Raw genomic sequence first — 17012 nt, forward strand, 5'->3', positions numbered from 1 at the left:
CACCTCAGTGTGAAAGTAGCCTGACTGTTCTACTACCTATAAACAATACAGTGCTGCTACTGCTACCCCTTCTTTACCATTACGCTTTCTATTTTTTTACTACTACCCCTTCTTTACTACTACTACTACTACTCTTATTACTTACTTACATACTTACTACTTTACTACTACTCTTTCAATGTTTTTACTACTACCCCTAATCTATTACCCTCTAATCCAGTGGTCTCCAAACTGCGGCCCGGGGGCCAGATGCGGCCCTTTCCTTGCAATTATCCTGCCCTTGGGGCACCATTTCATCCACTGATACTAACAGTGGGGCATAATCCCTCCCAATGACACCAACGATGGGGCCCAATTTCTCCCTATGACACCAATGATGGGGCACTATTCCTCCCAATGATATCAACAATGGGGCACAATTACTTCCACCAACACTAAAGAAAGGGCATTGTTTTTTTCCACTGACATCAGGACCTGTTCTACGCCCAGTGATCACAGTCTGGCCCCCCTAATGTCTGAAGGACCGTAAACTGGCCTTTGTTTCAAAAGTTTGGAGACCCCTGCGTCTAATCTACTATCCTTACACTAAGACTAAAGCGGCTCCAGTAACTCCTACCCCCAGCATTGCCCCTGCCCATTCTGAGGTACTACTACATTCACTGCCACAACTACTACCCATACCTTACCACTGCCTGTACCGGGCAAATCCACTGCAGCTGCTCTTTTTCTGTATGTAATTTACATACAGTCGGACCTTGTGACATTTTATTTTTCTGCATGTAATTGTTATGTAATTGTTGAAAGTTTATGGTTAAAGTTTGGAATAAATATCTATATACAGCTTTCAATCTGGAGCCAGAAAAGTCTTAAAAATATAAAAGATCAGAAAGATTTTTATTGTTTTACTGGAAATACAATAAATCAGACGGAAAATGAAGCATTAACACCCTCTGTTAGTTACTGTGTGCCATTTATAAGTAATGCAACAAACCTCCAGCAGGGGGGCGCTATGCAACAGGCAGTGATTTGCTATCAACTTCAGCAATCAATACAAAGTCATTAGCACTAAATAATAAAATGATTGGTTTGATCAGACATAATAGAACTCATTGGATTTTATTTGAAATATGGATGAAATTAATTTCTAGTAAATGAACTGAGCAAAGCACAATGTATGTCTACATGAGCAGCAAGGATGGAGATTAGAGGTGGGGGGTTACAATGGAGGATTAAAGAATCTTCTCCTCTTTGTCCATTATGGCCATTTCACAGAGCCTGGATATGGGCACGTGGGACAGGCGGCTCCTCTGTTTTGGGATTTTTCAGTTTACTATGACGGACTTGAGATGGAGGTTTATCACGGCCAAGTATGGGATCCCCATTATGGGAAAGCGGACTAGAAAGGAGAAAGGATTTCCGGTAGGTAAATGTACGATGATGGTGTCTTGCTCAAACGTGAAGGAAACCGGTAAAAAAAGAGGTGGCACAGCGTCAGCTTGCTGGGCTATAAAAAGTCAATGAGTGTTGGCCATAGAGACAAAGACTTTACCACCATACCGTTCTTTTCAGCAAAAATCTTTCCATAAGATGATATGTGTATGTAGCTTATCTTATGTATTCTTTATTTATGCGTTGCAGAAAACTGTTAATGGAAAGGAAAAATGGAAGGATGTGCTTCTGTGCTGCAAAGTTTAAGTGACAGGTTCTCTGAGGACGGTGTATCTCGTCACCTAGAACAATGACTGGAGCCCTCAGGAAATTCATAGCAGTTGGCCAGTTTGCAGTGCTGGTATGCCAGCCAGGGCCGTTTTTAAGGCAGGGCAAAAGGGGCAGCTGCCCAGGGCTCTGTCATTGTTGTGGGTCCCAAAGCAGCTGCCTCATACTTGGCAACTATCCTGGTTTAAATTCCTTTGTTCCTTGAAGTTTTAGTCCTGTGCTGTGTCCTGATATCTCAGTGTGAAGTGTTGCTACTAATGATGCTCAGCTCTGCCCTATAGTTGTGTATGGATGACTCACCTGCAGACCCTGTGTTTACATTTAAATAACCGGCATTAATATGTAAATAGTGATGGCATTCATATGTATATCATGCCCCCCAGGTCAAATCCACCATTACTTCTGCTGAATACTGCCCACTGGGGAGGTAAAGGGACATGCTTGAAAGTCCTGTCTACAATTGTGGTCATGTGTAGGCTTAACATCTGCCTGTTCTGCAAAGTCAAGCAAATTGGTGGGGGGGGGATAGTAGTGTGGGGTGTGCAAAGGTAGGCAGAGAAGGAATTACAGTTTGGGTTGCACAGGTGAGCAATGAGGGGTTGTATGGAGGTAGGGAAGGTTGGTCCAAAGATCAAAGATGAGCAGAGGAGGCAGGTAGTTAAAGGGGGGGGGGGGGGATTGGAGTGGAGAGGATGGGGGAGGTTTGGGGTGCAGAGGTTAGCAGGGGTTTTAGGATGCAAAGGTGTACTGACAGGGTGGATAAAGATTTAGGTCACGTGTAGGGCAGCTCATTCATTTCAATGGGCTGCTCTATGTGCTAGAAATGCGGAAGAAAGTCCCTAACCCTTTTTCAAAATCACACGGTGCCAAGGCACATGTCAGCAGATGTGTGAGGGTGTCATTAACAATTAATGGCATTGCTGTGTATCTGCTAAAGGGCGGCACGTTTCTGTGGTGTCAGAAAAGTGATTTTGCATGCGTTCCCGACACACTCAAATGTGAACGCAGGCTAAATGTCTCAGTTACATTGGCGGTCAGTATAAATCTCTTCATTACATTAGTGCTTGATGTAGAATCCTTTCATTCACACTAGTGGCCAGTGTGAATGTTCCCCTTACATTGGTGGTCAGTGTAAGTCCCTTCTTACATTGGTGGTTACTGTGAATGCTTCTATTACATTAGTGGTCAGTGTAAACCCCTATTACATTGGTGGCCAGTGTTGAAACTCCTCTTTATATTGGTAGTCAGTAAAAAAATCTGCATTGCCATTGATCACACCCTTCCCCCAGCACTGCCACTGATCCCAGGAGTTCTAGGATCCCTAGGAGTATTCTGTCTATTGATGGGTCCGCTTACCTCCCCAGTTCATGGTGTACAGGCAGTGAGGAGATGATGTGCTGTAACCTCTAGCAACCAATCATTGAGCAGTATTACTGTACAGTAATCTCTAGCAACCAATCAACAAGCAGAAATCATGTGCTGCAACCTCTAGCAACTAATCAGTGGCCTGTAATATGTGCTGTAACCTCTAGCAACCAGTCAGTAAGTGGTAATAATAAGCTGTAACCTCTGGCAACCAATCGCAATCGCTGCCTGATCTGATACAGTAAACTGATTTTGAGTCTAGCTGCTATTTATTGTATGTCTGAGAGCAGGTAGAGAGTGAAATTGCATGGGGGCGGGGGGGGGGCTGGTGGGGGCCCCAAGAAAATTTTTGCCCAGGGCCCAATCAATATTAAAGACGGCCCTGATGCCAGCCATTATCACCCAGGGTTCCTTCAGAGGTTTCTAGGAGTTCCTTGAGCTGTGGCTCATTAACCTCCCATTTAATGGTTCCTGCTTATTTTGGGGCCCAACACCACTTGGTGGGGCCAGATTCATGACACCAATGATCTTTTTTGCTGCCTGTAAGAGTGGAATTTTGACCACCACTGTAAGTAGGGCATTCTTACCACTGGCCACGAATGTAAGGGGCATTTTATTCCACTGACTACCAATGAATTGGTTTTAGCAGGGGTTCCCCATGGTCTGAATATTTTTCAAGGGTTTCTCTGGGGCAAAACGGTTGAGAAATGTAGCTGCATGTCATACAGCAGCCTTTCCATTATCCTACCCCTACCACAAATATGCCAAAGGCTCGACTGTGCACTGAGGATCTGGCATTAGACAGTGAATCCTAGGGGACAGGGCTTCATGTCAAAGGGGTCAGGGTTTAACAATAGGAATGTTTTACCTCTCTTGGTTGTTATTTCCAATAATACTGTTTGTCTGTTATCTGCAGATCACCATGTACAAACTATATCTGCAAGGTAACACATTTTTATGCCTGTTTAGATGATGTTTCCAGGGGCCACAATACACGCCTGTCCTGATAAGGACCTCATCTGCCACTGTCCCAGCCATGGCTCCAATTTATATGTGTCCTTGCTAGGGGTCACATCTACTATGATTGACTTGGGGTAAATGAGAATACGATTATTCTGGGTCAGTTGTCTCTTATTCTACCCCATATAGAATTAAACCTTCTTACTTTTCGTTTCTGAGGAATTCTTCCCCCACAGATGAACAGAGCATTCATCAGCAGTAATATCTATTCCCTGTATCCCCCAATCTCACACATTGGTATCCCACTGTATTTCTCCCTAGCACACACATTGGTCTCTTCCTGTATCTAATCCCTAGCATCCACATTGGTCCCTCCCCTGTATCCCATCCCCAGCAAACACATTGGTCTTTTCCTGTATCTAATACCCAGAACACACATTGATCTCTGCCCTGTATCCCATCCCCAGTACCCACATTGGTCCCCCCCTGTATCCCATCCCCAGAACCCACATTGGTACCTCCCCTGTATCCCAGCACACATTGGTCTTTCCTGGAGCCTCCATGGCAGCATACCAATGGTTGCTCCACCCTCTTCCAACCCACAGGACCACTTAAACTCTATAAAAAAAGAGCTGTTCCCTCTTGATTCATGTCAGCATCAGAGTGTCTGAGTCTCTTGGGATCCCTTTCATCATGCATACCAATGGTAACATGGGCCAGGTGGCATCTACGAGGGTTTCAATTAGGTTTCCTAGCACAGTGGAGGAAGAAACACCTAGGGCCAATGATACTGATCACTCTTACAGTGAAGTCCAGCCTCTGGTGGTGGACGAGACCATCCAACCTACTGGTCCACTGCTCCGTTGGCCCAACTCGTGGACCATTCTTATGTCAGATGCAAGTCGGCTGGGTTGGGGGGGCACACTACAAGAACCAGTTAGTACATGAAAGATGACAATTCAATATGGAAGGCGTGGTATCAAACATCTTGGAACTAAGAGCAGCATGGATGGTAATATTTGTAGTAATATGACTGAACAGAAGTCACTCCATTTTGGATTCATATATCTTAACTTGTATATTCAGATTCTAGTTAAAGTCATCTAGTTAATAACAGGTTCTCTATAAAGCACACATATAAGAAAATATAGCTTGTGTAAGCAGATTTTTTTTCTGTACCATACAAATAAAGAATTGTGGCTCAATATATCTGGGCCCCTTTCCTGTGTGATGAGACATGAAACAGGGAAGCAGGATGCATGATCATGAGTCATGAAAGCAGATGGCATAATTAATTATATGTAATGATGTGAAATGTGCACCCCTGTATTGACCACCCCCTTTGTTCCCTATTATGATTGGGTAATAATAACGTATATAAGTTGTATACCCACCCATAATTAAATCAGATAGCTTTGAACATAGCTCATATCTTCTTGTGTTTACAAAGAATCTATCTCCTCAGTAGTGCAGTACTAAGAGGGTCTTGTGAGTGTGGTAATTGCCGTGATTATACCTAGCTGGTCTTGTCAGGTATTTAGAAATACCGTTTTATTCCACTTCAGTTTGGAGGCACCGCTTGAGATTTTGAATTTAGGACTGAATTTAGATATGGCTCACCTGGGATAAGGTTTTTCTTGCCTCAGCTCTGATAAAACCTAAGTCTTAAAAAAAAAAAAAAAGGGGGAGACGGACCATGCCTTATAAGTGGCTTTTGGGAAGCCTATAAGTGGCTTTTGGGAAGCCTGTAAGTGGCTTTTGGGAAGCCTGTCCTTTGGTGGGACTGTTGAGAAGTTTAAAAACTTAATATTACGCTCCTTTTGGCAAGGAGAATAAGGATAAGGGTTAATAAGGCAATTACTACCGGGACCCACAAACTTCTGTTCTATCTGGCTTTTCTTGTCTATAGCATTGGCATAAAAGTTTAAGATATCTGTCGTGTGAAACACAGCTGTGAGGTAAGGCAATCCTGTTTCACTGTGTTATATGATGTCCCAAAAGGGGCAAATTAAATTAGAGTGAAGTAAATTTCCCTTGTTATGTTCAGGTATCGTGGAAGGGGTGAGTACTGTTATATGCATGTTCATATAAGTTTGCTAAAGTTTTCTTTGAAGAGACGATGGTATAGTATATAAATAATATGAATGTTCATATAAGTTTGCTAAGGTTTTCTTTGAAGAGACAATGGTATAGTATATGTATAATATGACTTCTCCCATTTGCTATTATTTTGGTTATAGAGCTTTAGAATGATAAGTGCTTGATTCTGCTTAAAAAATGCATAATTTGTTCATGTTTAACATGTGTTTTGGTGACTCTTGGAATGGTATCGGAGTGGTATTTTGAAGTTTGTGGAAGAAATGTGTTTAGATGGGAGGGGGTTTGTGTAAAGTAAGGGAATGTTTCGGAAAATGCCCTATGGTATGATGTGATAAGTAAGTGAGTAGTTTAAAAGGTGTTTTTTAATAAAAACATCCTACATTGTACGGGGTAAAGCAAGTGAAGCTAGAAGGTAAAGAGAGATTTGAGTTATTTATTAAAGAAGGTTTGCATTCTGCAAGGCTTTTTCAATGCATTGTTTTTTTTAGACAAGCCGATTTCAAAGCTGTTTTAGAACTGACACATAGAGAAAGAAAAAAAAAGTGAAGGAAAGTACTTTTAAAAACAGGAAGTTAGCAGTCAGTGTTGTTTGAGATTTAAAGGGGACGTTGAATGTTGGGACACTTTACTGGCATGGCATACCGAGCTTGTACCAAGCTTGAAGGATTGATTCTTTCATGATTTGCTGTAGCAAGTGTGAGAGATATTCGTGGTCATGTATTTATTGACTACGAAGTATCTTTGAGGAAATGACCTTAAAGGAATAGCTGAGACAGGAGGTTTTAAGCAGGTAATTAACACAGAAAGAGTTTTGTTTAAAATAAGGAAGGTAGAGTGTTACGGCCAGGGTTAAAATTTGGATTATCAGATAAAAGGTGTTATTAAAATAAGGATTTTTGTGTGGACTTACCCTGTCTGTGTGTTTGTTTATTGTTGTTTGCTGAAGTTATAATGAGGCGGTACAGGTGGGCCGGTAAAATGTGCAGATCAGTGCAGATCACTGTTCGGCAACAGGCACAGGTACAGAGGGTGGTGGGGACTGGTTCCCAGGTGGCATCGGGACATGGTGCCTCTACTACACCAGACGTATCTGATATGGGGGAGGAGGACTGTGAGACAGAGGCTTCGGGGTGGTACCCACACCTGCTTGTACAGGAAAAGGTTCAATCAATGTGGGGAGGCTAGAACCTTGTTGAAAGCACCCCACCTCGTGCAATGAGCAGCCCCTGATGCTGGGATCTCGTGGGAATTTGCGGGATTACGGTACCAGAGATTCATAGAAACACCGAGATGTCAGTTTATTGGGCAGTGATAAAATGGTCGCTGCTTGGTACACTTAAAGGGGGACATGGTTACTGTTTTGGGGGGTCTGAATGAAGTGGAGGGAAGTTATAAATCTTCCTCCTTCCCCCTCAGATTCCCCCAGATTCCCTCTTTGCTCCCTGATTCTCCACCTCTGGGCTGCTGAGTTTGGGGGTGTGAGTTCTGCCGCGGATCGCCAGTGAAGCGCTTGGGTCACAGCTTTATGGACTGACCGTTTCTGTGTCGATCAGTGAGGATTCTCAATGTGCGGAGATCATCAGAGTTAGAACATGTTTACACACTTCTCCCGCGATTGTCTCTGTTTCATGGACTGTTTGTGGACTGTGATCAGTGGCAATCCTTGGGATCGCCGCTGTTCGCAGTTTCATAAGACACCTAGGTAGAGGAAAGTTGTTGCTAGTAAAGAGAAACGCTTAATTTTAGGTGTATGTGAATTTTTGTCTTGTCTTGGAATTCCAATTTAGAGTATAAGTTGTTTTTTTTTCTTCTGAATACAGATGAATTGTTGGGTAGTTGATATATGTCTTATGATCCTGCCAAGACAGAGAGCATTGCTAAAATGGGCAGGTGAGCGGGACAGAGTAGGGTTCTCATCTGTGTGTGGTGCTTTAAGAGGATTGAATTGCGGATTTGGACAAGGACAAGTTACTATTTGAGTGATTCCTCCTGTCCAAAGTACTGTTTAGCACAATGCACGGAGGGACATATCCGCTCGCAGAGATCTGCTATTTTGCTTCAGGTGGAAGAGGGGATCAAACTACCGATCAGGCCTTCGCCACCGCTTTTGTGGAGAGCATACCGCTATATTTGCATTCCATAGTCAGCGAGTCAGAGAGACTTGCTGAGGTGGAGAATGAATGTTAAAGAAGGATTTGATTCAGAAAAGTTATCTATAAAAGTACATGTTTATTGTTAAAAAGTTGCAACTATCGTTCAGTCTATTCATGAAATGTGTTGGACACATATTAAGCCCATACCCACTGCATAGTAAATTGGGTACATTAAAAGGGAAATATGACATGTCGCCAATAAATTCGATGTATGCGCTGGTACCAAATTTTTTCTTGAGGAATCTGATCAGATAAAAATTTTAAAAGTAGCATTTCAATTTATGTATAGGGTATCTTGATTATTTCGGTTAGAGTCTGACATTAAGGGCTTTTTTAGTTGTAGTTGCCTATCCTTACATTATTGAAGTTAAAAGGTGTTTCTTTTCTGATAACGGCAAATGTGCTATATTTCTGTAAATGGTTTTAATTGTGTTTTAGCTGTATTGACAACGATTGGGAATTTTAAAATGTTTGATTTTGTCTTTTTTGGTTAATGCAAGTTTAAGAATATTATAATTGAGTCCAGAATTCGAAAGTAAACAAAGTAAAGTTATGTATTCCAGCAGGTTGTCTCATATTGTCTTCAGGCCAACGCCGGTAACAGAAGGGTGAAAATTGGGAAATACATTGCTGCAAGGATTTGTTTGAAATAAGCAATCTGAATGACTATTCTGGATATTTACTTTCTGAATTCCCAGAGTGTCAGTCATGAAGAGTTGATGATGTAATGTTGTTTATCCATCAATGTTTTGTTTGTTGCTGATGATCAGACATATTTGCAAAGTTGGGAGACTTCTCAGTCAGAATATGCGTTTGGGTAAAATGTTCTGGTCTAAGTCCCTCAGGTCCACTTGGGTCCCGGGAATTGAAGAAACTAAGGGTGTTTAAAATTTGTTGAAGTTCTGCTGTAATACTGAATTTGGAAAACTGTTTAGTTAAATATATTGAATCTATATAATGAAAATCCTTGCTGAGAAACATTTTCATTCCTGCATGCTTTACTTATGTTTGAGTCAATGAAGAATATTATTTTTAATACCTCCAATGGTTAAGGCCTGAATTGATCAGGTAGATTCTTTGATTACTCATATCGGATGAGGAGTATCTGCCCCAGCCAACCAGCATTCACCCCTAGGCCCATGCACGTGAAGAAATGCCCATACCCTACACCCCATTCATACCCTGCCCTATACCCTATCTGGATGATGAGATGACTACAGCTTTTACATGGAAATCTTCGTTGTTCATCTTTGTTATTCAAATACCATAGGAGGTGCTTAGATGATTAAAGGCGGACTCCTGCTGGAAAGTGTTCCTGGGAATGACACCTTGAGGGGGAGCCAAGTGACGCAAACCCGAGTTACGAAATTCTAGTGAGCATCACATGAGAGAGATCCAGATGTGCCAGCCCGAAGACCCAGGTCTCGCCCAACGCATTAGTTCCAGTTTGTCTGTGGATATCACGTTTTGTCCTTACAAAGAGGCAGTGTTTTGGGGTAGAGAATTCATGTCTGTACATATGAGTGATCACAGAATTGAACCAAAAGTTTTTGGAAAAGTTGTGGAGAATGAGGGTTATAATGTGGACATTTCTTTTTCCTTCCTTTTTTGCAAATTTAATGGACATCCAGAAGCCATCCAAGAGACTTTTCTTTTTGTGTATTTCTTTGGGACTATTTCTTGTTGTTCCACTTGTTTTTATGGACTGTCACGCCCCTTGCTCCCTTTTGCATTCCATGAACAATTGCTATGCAGCTGAGATTACATGTTTGTTGTTTTCTATTTTTGCATGTTTAGAAGGTGGTCCGGGTGAGGGTTGGGGGCATATTGGGATTGTTGTTGTTGTAGTATGCCCAGGATGTGCTCGATCACTTCAGTGTGTAAAATGGTTTGAATCTGCAGCTGTTGGATAATGTTTGCAGGGATGCTGGCATGAGCACTGTACTATATATGTATTGGTTCACATGTCACCCACCAGCCTCTGTGTTCTGGGGGGCCCTTAAGGTTATATGTGGCCCACCGGATAACACCACTAATAACACACTCATTGGACATAGAGGGGATGGGTATTCAAAGTCTGCGGTAACTCCACAGTGTTTGACACCTTAGATCGTGCCCTACATCACACTATATATACCTTCATGCATAATTCTGACTCCCATACTGAGATGGCTAGGCTACTCTCACAGCTTGCCCTTGCAGGATTCTCTGAAGGTGCCCAACGGGTCCTTAAGCAGACAGCCACTGGCCTAGGGCAACAGCATGTTCATTTGTTGTGGAAGAACATGCCATCCATAGATTCTGAATGATTCCAAGGGATGGTGTTACTTGGTCTCATTGGTTCCGATAATGGGAATTCTCAGGGACAGTGAGGAACGTCACTTGCTCAAGGTTAGTGTTCATCCTAAATGCCCCCTCAAACACTGTTATGCCAGGTCATTGTTTTTGGAAAAGGACATGACCTGGGCATGGTTCCCCTCTGGAACCATAGGGGGTATTGACAGGATGAAAAGGCTAAATAATTACTTATGTTTGAGTCAATTCCATACTGGCCGAAGAGACCGTGGTTCACGCTCCTAGTCAGGCCGGCTCTGTGCAATCCACTACCCCTTCCATTCGTGGACAACCTCCTGTCTCAGGACGATTTCTTTCATCCACATCCGGAGATCCTAGACTTGAGGGCCTGGAAGTTGAGCGGTAGAGGTTGGGTGAATTAGGATGTTCGCATAGTGTTATCCAAATGTAGCGCTGGTAGATTTGCGATCTACCATGTTTTAGGTAAATTTAGTAACTTGTTCGTTAAATAGGTTAGGTTTGCCTCTGTTTCAGCTTGGCTGACGTTGTGTGTGTTTCCATACTGACCGGTGGGTGTCGCTGTTATCACTGGACAGTGTTGGAAAGGCAACGTGTCGAAGCGTATGGATGCTCTTCTGTCCCGGAGACAATTCGGTGGAGGTGGTCCTCCAAGTTAAATTCTGGGCGAGGGTATTTATGGGACAGACACCATATTGTGGGGTTCGTTTTACAGCCACCTGCTGGCCCTCCTGGCCGACAGATATGCGTTAGAAGGCAATCTTGTGGTCCTCCGTTCCAGAGGCCCACGCCACTGCGGCGCAGGGGTGGGCCCAGAAGCTTGTCTGGGGCCTACCACAGCAGCCGAGGAATGGTCCTTAGCTGTCTATTCCGAAGGGAAGAAGCTGGACAACCGAGGAGATCCCAGGGGAGGACCCGTCACGGAAGGATCATGCAGCGTGCTGGTCTGGAGAGGGGCCTGGTGACTCGGTTGGAGGACGTATCCTAAAAAGTAACTATACAGCATAGTGTTGCCGGTTGGCTTAAAGGTTCAAGCACTGTGACTGACGTTCATTGCAGAAAACCAATACATCCTGTGGCAGAGGATCGTACAGGTGTATCCCAAATAAGTCTGTGGCAGAGACTTTTGTTCGTGCTACGTACTGGCTGCTAGGCAAGTGAGAGAGGCCTATCCAGGTGAGCAAAGAGTGTGCCCCATGAGGGGAGCGCATTCTATTGTAATATCCAAATTCTACCAGGACATTTGTCAAGAATCTTATAAGAAGATATTGAGTTTCTTCTGCGGTTTCCCTTCTGCCTCTTTCCTGCTACTTCCTTAGTAAATTGTTTAATAAAGCATTGAAAACATACTCCAGTGTTGGTGCGTGTATCGTCCAGAGGTAAACTCAACTGAACCGTAGACCTGGTGCCGGTAAAACAGAGGGAAGGAGAGTGAAGGTAACAAGCCTGCTTAAAGCAGCAGCTCCACAGAGAGTTAGTGCTACATGTGGGTGCGTCATCCGGAATTTGTTGACCGTCATTTCTCACAACCCAGAGAAATGTTTTACTGGGAGTTTACGGACAGAGCTGGACTTTGAAAAAAAAATTCTTCAGGAAGAGAAAAGGCTAAACTGCAGGACTTTATTTCTAAATGCGTAGACGGCGGGCACAAATGAAGGCCCGGGAGCAATGTGACCAGAAGAACAAGTGGGAGGAGCCTACCCTACTTGTTACCGCGTGGGACGCGTGTATGTGTTTGGCGCCAGAGGAGAGGAAAGGCCTCGTGATCGTGCTGAGAAGATCGAAGTGTGGTCATGTCTCTTCCGGCGATGCAGCCAATCGTGGGACCGAGAATGTTCCCTACAAGCACCGTGATGAATGCTGTGCTATCTGGAACTCTGCTTGCAGATACTGGAGTTCGTTTGGAGCCGCAGGGGAAGTTTGTCCTGTGTACCTCGGGAGATGTTGTGGGACTGGGTATGATCTGCCACTGATGTGAAGGATTGGCTGTACATCTCTGTCCGTTTGGCCGATGTCCGCAATGTGGAGAATACTTGTTTGTGGTGGAGCAACCTACCACATCGCCCGTGCTTATCGGATAGATTGGGCAACAGGGATAGCCACAGTAGAAGCTGCTACCGCTACAGAGAGAGAACGACAGGCCACCACTTTGCCTGTTGTTGCCGATAATGTTCCGGAAAGAGACACTGCTGCTGTCGTCTCGTCAGGGGATATTACTTTGATTTCTGCGTCCACTACACCTACTCCTGTTGTACCTACTCAAAGGAAGGTGGGATATGTGAAGGCTTCCCGCGGCCGTGGTCAAGGCCTACCCCAGAGGTTACCTGAACCGGAGCTACCAGAGTCCACGTCGGGAACGAGTAAGCCACTGATGGGGAATGTATCTGGGACTGTGAGTAAATATCTACCAGCAGAAGAGTTGAGAGACTCGGAATTAGAATCCATGTCGGAGAAGCTGGACAACTGAGGAGATCCCAGGGGAGGACCTGTCATGGAAGGATCACGCATCGTGCTGGTCTGGAGAGGGGCCTGGTGACTCGGTTGGAGGACGTATCCTAAAAAGTAACTATACAGCATAGTGTTGCCGGGTTGGCTTAAAGGTTCAAGCACTGTGACTGACGTTCATTGCTGTAATATCCAAATTCTACCAGGACATTTGTCAAGAATCTTATAAGAAGATATTTGAGTTTCTTCTGTGGTTTCCCTTCTGCCTCTTTCCTGCTACTTCCCTAGTAAATCGTTTAATAAAGCATTGAAAACGTATTCAAGTGTTGGTGCGTGTATCGTCCAGAGGTAAACCCAATGGAACCATAGACCCGATGCCAGTAAAACAGAGGGAAGGAGAGTGAAGGTAACAAGCCCACTTAAAGCAGCAGCTCCACAGAGAGTTAGTGCTACACAAACATTATTACAGGCAAGGAAATCATCCACCAATTCCACCTATTACAGTGTATGGAGAAAATTTACGGAACTAGCAGAGGTCAACCATTTCCATCCACTGTACCCAGGGTCCAGAATGTACTACTCTTTTAACAGAATAGATTGGAATTAGGTTTGGGTCTTAACACGCTAAAAGTCCAAGTGGCAGCCTTGCCAGCTCTAACAGACACACGGAACACTCTCATAGAGCGCTTCCTAAAAGCAGTCTTAAGATTGCAACCTCCCAGGAAATCGCTATACCCAAAATGAAAATACCATGGTGCACTTCTTCCCTAATTTTTCCGCGGAGCTGCAAAAGAAGCATAAGGCCTCATGTTCACTGCTGCTGGTAAACGAACATTTAGGAGCAGTTGGGCATTTCCTGAACTCTCCTCTATGTTATCTTATCAGTACATGTACACGGGGTAGTTTACAGTTGTTCTAGGCAATTGGGTTTAGAGCCTTTATTTTTTCCCCGCTTTGAATTAAATTGAATTCTTCTATCAGATGGTCAATGTGGACCTGAGGTCTTACTGCCCTCAATAGCCTGCAGGATGACCTGTGTATTTGTGTCAGAAGTTCAGTCTGGAGAAAACGCTGGTTGCTCAGAGATGCCATCAGCCTTCATCTCTGCTTGCAGCCTCCATCTCTGCTAGCTGGGCAAGCAGCCTGTCAGCCAGTGCCCTGAAAGAGCCTCTTCTCTCACTCCAGTGTGAAAGCCTGAGTGCTTTCACACTGGAGCGGTGCGCTGGCAGGATGCTCAAAAAAGTCCTGCCAGCTGCATCGGTGCAGCGGTGTATACACAGCTCCTAAAGTGCCCCTGCCCATTGAAATCAATGCAGCGGCGCTTTGTGAGCAATTTTAACCCTTTTTCAACTGCAAGCGGAGTTAAAGGCGCCCGCCAGCGGCCGAGTAGCGCCGCAAAAACGACGGTAAAGTGCAGCTAAAAATACTGCATTTTTAAGCTGCGCTTTACCGTAGTTTTTGAAGCGCTTTACCGCCGACGGCACAACGCCTCAGTATGAAAGTAGCCTGACTGTTCTACTACCTATAAACAATACAGTGCTGCTACTGCTACCCCTTCTTTACCATTACTCTTTCTATTTTTTTTACTACTACCCCTTCTTTACTACTACTACTACTACTACTCTTATTACTTACTTACATACTTACGACTTTACTACTACTCTTTCTATGTTTTTACTACTACCCCTAACCTATCACCCTCTAATCCAGTGGTCTCCAAACTGTGGCCCTTTCCTTGCAATTTTCTGGCCCTTGGGGCACCATTTCATCCACTGATACTAACAGTGGGGCATAATCCCCCCAATGACACCAACGATGGGGCTCAATTTCTCCCTATGACACCAATGATGGGGCACTATTCCTCCCAATGACATCAACAATGGGGCACAATTACTTCCACTGACACCAAAGAAAGGGCATTGTTTTTTCCCACTGACATCAGGACCTGTTCTACGCCCAGTGATCACAGTCTGGCCCCCCTAATGTCTGAAAGTCCGTAAACTGGCCTTTGTTTCTAAAGTTTGGAGACCCCTGCATCTAATCTACTATCCTTACACTGAGACTAAAGCTGCTCCAGTAACTCCTACCCCCAGCATTGCCCCTGCCCATTCTGGGGTACTACTACATTCACTGCCACAACTACTACCCATACCCTACCACTGCCTATACCGGCCAAATCCACTGCAGCTGCTCTTTTTCTGTATGTAATTTACATACAGTTGGACCTTGTGACATTTTATTTTTCTGCATGTAATTGTTAGGTAATTGTTATGTAATTGTTCAAAGTTTATGGTTAAAGCTTGGAATAAATATCTGTATACAGCTTTCAGTCTGGAGCCAGAAAAGTCTTAAAAATATAAAAGATCAGAAAGATTTTTATTGTTTTACTGGAAATATAAGAAATCAGACAGAAAATGACGCATTTTATATTTATTTATAAGTAATGCAACAAACCTCCAGCAGGGGGGCGCTATGCAACAGGCAGTGATTTGCTATTAACTCCAGCAATCAATGCAAAGTCATTAGCACTAAATAATAAAATGATTGGTTTGATCAGACACAATAGAACTCACTGGATTTTATTTGAAATGTGGATGAAATTAATTTCTAGTAAATGAACTGAGCAAAGCACAATGTATGGCTACATGAGCAGCAAGGATGCAGATTGGAGGGGGGGTGGTAACAATGGAGATTTAAAGAATCTTCTCCTCTTCGTCCACTATGGCCATTTCACAGAGCCTGGGTATGGACACGTGGGACAGGCGGCTCCTCTATTGCGGGGTTCTTTATTTTACTGTGATGGACTTGAGATGGAGGTTTATCATGGCCAAGTATGGGATCCCCATTATGGGAAAGTGGACTGGAAAGGAGAAAGGATTTCCAGTAGGTAATCGTATGATGATCATGTCTTGCGCAAACATGAAGGAAAACTGTAAGAAAAGAGGTGGCACAGTGTCAGCTTGCTGGGCTATAAAAAGTCAATGAGTGTTGGCCATAGAGACAAAGACTTCACCACCATACCATTTTTTTCAGCAAAAATCTTTCCATAAGATATGTGTATGTAGCTTTTCTTATGTATTCTTTATTTATGTGTTGCAGAAAATTGTTAATGGAAAGGAAAAATGGAAGGATGTGCTTCTGTGCTGCAATGTTTAAGTGACAGGGCCTCTGAGGATGGTGTATCTCGTCACCTAGAACAATGACTGGAGCCTTGAGGAGATTCATAGCTGTTGGCCAGTTTGTAGTGCTGGTATGCCAACCATTATAACCCAGGGTTCCTTCAGAGGTTTCTAGGAGTTCCTTGAGCTGTGGCTGATTAACCTCCCATTCAATGGTTCCTGATTATTTTGGGGCCCAACACCACTTGGTGGGGCCAGATTCATGACACCAATGATCTTTTTTGCTGCCTGTAATAGGGCGTACACACGGTCGGACTTTGTTCGGACATTCCGACAACAAAATCCTAGGATTTTTTTCCCGACGGATGTTGGCTCAAACTTGTTTTGCCTACACACGGTCGCACAAAGTTGTCGGAATTTCCCATCGCCAACCACGCGGTCACGTACACCACATACGACGAGACTAGAAAAGGCCGGTTCAGAACCAAGCGCGGCCCCCTTTGGGCTCCTTTTGCTAATCTCGTGTTAGTAAAAGTTTGGTGAGAGAGAGACGATTCGCGCTTTTTCAGACTCGTGGCTTTCAGATCGTTTTCTGCTGTTCAGTTTGTGCTTGTTGGTTTGTATCTGCTCTTCAGTGCGTGCAGCAAGTTCCGCGTGACTTTAGGTAGTCATTGTATTCTTGTTAGTTCGTTACTGGTTTTCAGGTCGCTCTTCACAGGCCTTGCTGTTCTTCAGTGCGTTCTGTTACTCCGTTCTGAGCAGCCGACCGTTTTCTAGCCATGTTTCGTATGCGTACTCCTCATAGAGTTTGTGCTGTGCGGGGGCTTGGTGTTGGGGTCCT

The sequence above is a fragment of the Aquarana catesbeiana genome, linkage group LG07 (genome assembly GCF_042186555.1).
Source record: "Aquarana catesbeiana isolate 2022-GZ linkage group LG07, ASM4218655v1, whole genome shotgun sequence".
NCBI lineage: Eukaryota > Metazoa > Chordata > Amphibia > Anura > Ranidae > Aquarana > Aquarana catesbeiana.